The following is a 6,651-nucleotide window of genomic DNA, read 5'->3' on the forward strand; positions in this document are numbered from 1 at the left end:
GCTTATAAACGCAGTAGGAACGTTTACATGCCTTTTTACAAAACGTCCATGTAGACCCAGCCTAACACATATATTTCCATCGCGAACTAGTGGGAATGAGGTATAGCTTTGTTACGTTATTTCATGTACACATTTGAAAATGAACCTGTTATTTTATGTTGCTGATGTGTATTGGATTGTGGCTGGCTTAAAAAAAGATCTAAACCTGATTTATTTTTTATAGCTTTCCAAGACTGGAGATGATAGACTATCATGGGTAAACCTGGGAGATCCAGCATAAATCATTTACTTTTACTTGGCAAAGGTCTTCAATCTTTGACTAAATCAATTCCAGGTTCACTGGATTGTCCAGATTCCTCCATGATAGTCTATATTCTCCAGTCTTGGATAGCTTTATTAAATCAGGTACATTGGCCCTGATTTAAAAAAACCTAAGGCTGGAGAGGATACACTTTCTTCAGTGAAGCTGGGTGATTCAGCAAACTTAGAGTGGATTTCTTTAGTCATTTGCTATTTGCTAACAAATGTTTTGAATCCTGCACCAGATCCATTCCAGGTTTGCTGGATCACCCAGATTCGCTGATGAACATTTCCTCTCCATCCTTCGAGAACTTTAAGAAATCAGGCTCATTGTGTATCATAAGCAATCCAGTGTTAGGTGGATAACATTGCTTAGGGCATGCTTTCTGTTTGACTGTGACTGTGGAAGACCATGCTTTTACAATGAGTATGGCTGGTTGCAGTCTTTATCAGGAACCTGACAACATAAAGAATTGGGAGATGTTAAGGCGATTTCTTGCTGATCCCAGATCAGTTTATCCCTCCCTTTCAACGCGTTGGGAGCAGTGAATAACACACAAGCAGCTCAAGCATATAGTTATATCACGTCTTCTCAAATCTTTATTATCACATCGCAGTTTATATAGCCAGACAACAAGGTGGAAGACACTTAGTAGTTAGTCAATAACAAGAAACCTAATTACCAACTTTGCTGAGCAAGATGTTTCAAAGTAAGAAGCTTCAAGGTAAGGATGGAGCAAATATTGACCTACTGATAAGGAGGATATAACTAGTTTCGACACAACTCAATTATCTGCAAAAAACACAAAAACAACCTAAATTCAAAACTCAGCAAAATTATATTCCTTACAGTTCCTTTCCTTTTATCCTTAAACAAAGGATAACTACTTGACTTTATACCTTTACATCCAAATAAACAGCCTCAGGTTCTTCAGTATACATAACTCGAGGAAGCTGATTGATTCTAGATTCGCATATTGACAATAACAATTATTCCAGAAAAACAAAGGTTATTACAAAAAGTATCCGGGTCATGGGATAAACGTATATCACTTTCGATAACATCAGTGTCAATATAAATATTGCTAAAAACTCTAAGCAGTATGCTGACTGGAGTAGAAACAGCAATCAAACAAGAAGTTAACATATCCTGAGTACTATGCATATCAGATAACCAAAAAAGTAGAACTATTATATATTTCTTTGGCAAGACGTTCCCATATGTTACCCTGGAAATCAGTCCAATCACTATACTCAAGTCTTCGCTGGTGCATAGACAGGGTAGAGTAATTCTTTAGGTTATGACTTGTTTGGGGACAAACGAAGGGCAAGTCTTGAGGGTGACAGTGGCAAATTGTTGTAACCCATACAAGACAGAATATGATAATTAGGGCCCCAAAACTGCAGACAAGCAACTGGGCTGGTACACGTGGATCAAGAAGCATCATCCTGGCGCTGGATCGGCGGTGCCTTTTCACTCTTGAGGCGTGTATCCAGGTTGGTCTTCCACTGGTCAGCACGGCTGTTTTAGTAATGGCTTCCACGATGACCGGAAGTCTAAAGGGTGGATCCAAGGATTTGTGCTTGTGCAGAGCTTTAACCAACATTACGTCTCCTGGCTTGAATGGGTGCGTCGGTTGATCTGTAGGGAGAGGAAAAGAAAGAGAGATATCTCCGTAGTTGCTGTTCAATTTTCAATAAGTTTTACTACATATTGGTCTTGGATTTGTTGGAGATCCCCAGGTAATAAAATTAAAGGGTCTTTAGCCCAGGGGGTGGGAAAAGGTCTTCCCATTAAAATTTCAAAAGGTGACAGCTTATTAGCCGGGTTGGGTGTCATTCTTATTTCTGCTAGTATGGCTGGTAAGTATTGGTCCCACTTATGGAATGTCCCTCCAGTTAATTTAAGTTTGTCTTTCAGTGTCCTATTTGTCCTTTCCACTACTCCAGTACTCTGGGGGTGATATGGGATGTGGAACTTCCATTCTATGTTCATTATTTTTGAAATCTCCTGTGTGACTTTAGAAGTGAATGGAGTGCCATTGTCTGACCTTATTGTCTTATTCTTACTGGGCATCCAAATGTGGGGATGATCTCCTTGCGTAGTATCTTAGCTACTGTCCTTGCATTTTCTTTCATGACTACAAAAGCTTCTACCCACATGCTGAATCTATCTGTAATCACTAACATTATCTGATATTCATTGGAAGCCTTAGCATGTGTGTAAAATCAATTTATAACTCTTGTAATGGACCCTGTGGAGGTAACAAATGTTCACGTTGTCCTATTTTCTTCCCTTACACAATATTTCTGGCACATGTTAAATAACGGGAAAGTATGGCTTGGGTATGTTCCTTAAAATTTTGGGCACAAAAGCGCTTGTTTTTTTCTTGTGTTGTGGTCTTAATACTCTTATGTCCTATACCATGGATTTGAAAAACAATGAGGGGTACTGCTATTTGGTGCAGCTCTACTATCCCTCCTTTTGACCAGATTCCAAAGGAATCTAAGGTCAATCCTTCCTTTTCTCAGAACTCAATGTCCTGTGAGGTGTAATTGTGTTAGAAGTGTGTTGGTTTCAGTGGAAGCTGGAATGGTGAGCAGAAGTGTATCAGGGGGCTAGTGGTGGGTGTGGTAGACTGAGACTTTGGCATGAAAAATCTGCTAGTCTGTTGCCCCTGGCATTGAAGGAATTGGAAGAAATGTGTGCTTGACATTTAACAATGGCTATTCGGATTGGGGGGGGGGGGTGAATTTCAGTGATACATGAGTGTGACCTAGCACTTCCAGCCCTTTAAGACCTAAGAGGGCAATGAGCACAGCGACAGGACTGCTGATAGCAGAAGCATATTTTTACACTTAATCCTGCAGTGGATGTTGGGAAAACTTCTTAACCAGACAACATTTGTGCTGTTATGTGTTGTGTGGTTAAATTCTTAAGCAAGTGTAGTACAACATGAGATGTGTAAAGTATCGTCTCGTGACCCAAAGTTAGAAGTGAGACACTTTCTACAGCCATTGAACACGCCGCCAGCACACGCAGACAGGCTGGCATGCCTTGCACAGTAACAGGCAGTGTCTTAGAGACATATGCCACAGGCCTCAATTTACCTCCATGCATCTGAGCAAGCACAGCAGCCATGGTTTTACAATGCTCTCTTGCATACAATACAAATGGTACATTTAAATTCAGCATTCCTAATGCAGGGGCAGAGGTCCGGGATTCTTTTAACACTACATATGCTTTAGTCATTTCATCAGACCATTGAATGTTATTAGGAGCACTGGGGTGGTACTGGGATGGAGCTTTGAGTCCCAATACGAGCAGTCAAGGATCCAGTGTCTGCAAAAATTGATCATGCAAGGAAAGCTGAGAAGCTGTTTCTTTGTCTGTGGGCAAGGCAGACTGGTAATGACATGTAGATGGCTGGGGGCTAGAAGCTGGGATCCTGGGGTTAAAAGCATTCCCAGGAATGTGACCTGTTGCAGACAGAACTGAACCTTTTTCTGCGACACCCTTTGTCTCCCTTTTCCAGAAAACACAACAATGACACCGTGTCCCTCTGACGTGCCTTCTGAGAGGGGCTACTGTACATAACAATAAAGTTGAACCATGCTGAGGCTGCCAGTTGGCAAGAACCTGCTGCCAATAACTGGGCAAAAATGTTTGGGGCATCTAAAGTGCTCCAGTTGTCAATAATCATTTTGGCAGTGCGCCCCTGTTCAGGAATCATTCCATTAATCAGTGAATACTATACTCAAATCTCCGCCTAATCCTAAACCTGCTTCTTCCTTCCACAGTTTCCTAAACCTTCTAGCATAATCACTTACAGTTCCTCCTGGCTTTTGCTTGCATGCTAATGCAGTGGCCATGGATTCCCTATCTCCGTGTATTCTTACAAACTCAATGTGTAACTCTTCCCATAACGTTTTATAGTGTGCTTCATTTATAAGGGGATAATTATTTACATTTGTTTGTGCAGGAATTGGGATGGCCAGGGTTGGTATGTTGCTAGATTGGAAAGGCACATCCTCAATATGCAACTGATATGAAATTTAAAGAAAGATCCCTCAACTGGGAATGGATCATGACATTTTAAGTTCTCTGTTCCATTTTTCAGGTGTAATGTAAAGGGGTCAGTGTAATAATTTCCTGTTCTACAATTAACATTATAGGGGGCAATCCTTTTTTTTGTACATGTTTCTTATAGGGATATTTAGGTTCCTCTGGGTTATTCCCCTTACCTTTATAGGGAATTTCCTATAGTTGCAGTATAAATATCAGACGGTTGTACACAGTTATTGTTAGTTCAGTTAGTTCAGTTGGTAGCTGCAGTGCTCACTGACTCCTATATACAATAATTCTTATACTTCTATATCATGCAACAAAATTCTTTTACTCTATACATTAAAACAGAGGCCACGAGTGTGCACTAGTTCAATAGAAGATTTCCCAAATTTTCCTAAGGACCCAGTCCTTCTATGAGGGAGTCTACACTGCCACAGTGCTTCAGTTCGTAAGATATCTACAGGGACCCAGGGGAGGGCAGAGGTAGAAAAGAAAATTTCTACTTACCCGATTCTGGTCTTTTTAGGTAGGTAGATATCCCACTTTTGACACTAAACTGTTAAGGTGATTTCTTGCTGATCCCAGATCAGTTTATCCCTCTCTATCATGACCTCTGTTTTCAACGCGTTGGGAGCAGTGAATAACACACAAGCAGCTCAAGCATGTAGTTATATCACGTCTTCTCAAATCTTTATTATCACATCGCAGTTTATATAGCCAGACAACAAGGTGGAAGACACTTAGTAGTTAGTCAATAACAAGAAACTTAATGAACAACTTTGCTGAGCAAGATGTTTCAAAGTAAGAAGCTTCAAGGTAAGGATGGAGCAAATATTGACTTACTGGTAAGGAGGATATAACTAGTTTCGACACAACTCAATTATCTGCAAAATATTGAGGGGTAGGTAGAACAAAGAAAAACCAGTGTTTTGCACATTGTACAGAATACAAATGAAAAACATGGTGAAATTAAATATATCACATCAGCAGTAAAAATGTACATATTAGAACAAAGAAAAAAAACAGTGTATCCAGAGAGGGACTGTTCAGCAGGGGAAAATACAGAAAACAAAGACAGTACTGAACAGAAGAGAAAACCTCCTCACACTGAAAGGGTCGGGTCCAGGTGGCCCTTAAACTCCTGAGTGTCTTGGTAGTAGATCCAGCTACTCCACATTAGATTACATTTTTTTTGGGTACCCCTTAAACTGGCCATAAGATCCTTCATGAGCATTATATCGTTAACCCTGTGAAGCCACATACCCACAGTGGGTACTGTTGTCGATTTCCATAATAAAGGTATATATGCATTGACTGCCACTATAAGATGTCCGAGAATAGAGCTTTTGTAGGCCTTATCTGAAAGTACATTATAATGTAGTAGGAAAAACCCAGGATCACCCGGTATATTGTAAGTAGTAACTTTCTGTATGAGCGCCCTCACCTTTTTCCAATAAGGGAGCAGTAGTGGGCACGACCAGAAAATATGGAGCATAGAACCTTTCTCCTGATTGCACTGCCAACATCTGTCAGAAACGTCAGGGAAAAAACTATGCAGCTGCTCCGGAGTCCTGTACCACCGTGAGAGAATCTTAAAACTCAATTCTTGATATCTACTGCTTGTGGAGGACCTGTGTACTGTAGATAAAATCTTACTTTTCTGCTCAGCCTCCAAGGTGTACCCATGTTCCTCCTCCCATGCTCATAGATAGGTAGTTGTAAAATTTTCCAGAGTCAAATTAGGTTCAGCATACAAGTAGGACAGGGAGTGCCTAATAGGGCCACTCCCGGTACACACCACTTCTGTATTCTGTGGGAAGAGACTTAAGATAGTGTTAGAGTTAAAGTGACCTCAAGAAGTCTAGATTAAAACTTACAGACTCAGCCATCAACATCTCCATCGAATCCTACTGACATTGATGGACAAAATGTTCTGCCCGTTGTATCCCCCCTTCCCGCAGCTCACCAAATTTTCCGTCCTCCAGGCCTGGGAGGACAGATGGGTTTCCTATACATAGGTGAGGGCCAGGGAGATAGATGAGATTTGAATAGAGGGTTTCTGACAAGCTTTCCATGTGACAGATATTAGGGGGTGATTCTTCAAAACTGGATAAGGGAACATCAGAAACCATGGGAGCGCCGTGAGAGGAACCTACATAAAAGACTGTTCAGCTCCTATCCATTGTTTAAACTCACCATGCCTAAACCAGTCATGAATTCAGACCATATGGGCTGCCATATAATAAAGATAGAATTTGGGGACACCCAACCCCCCCACATAC

Source organism: Pyxicephalus adspersus, chromosome 6 (assembly GCF_032062135.1).
Source record: "Pyxicephalus adspersus chromosome 6, UCB_Pads_2.0, whole genome shotgun sequence".
Classification (NCBI taxonomy): Eukaryota; Metazoa; Chordata; class Amphibia; order Anura; family Pyxicephalidae; genus Pyxicephalus; species Pyxicephalus adspersus.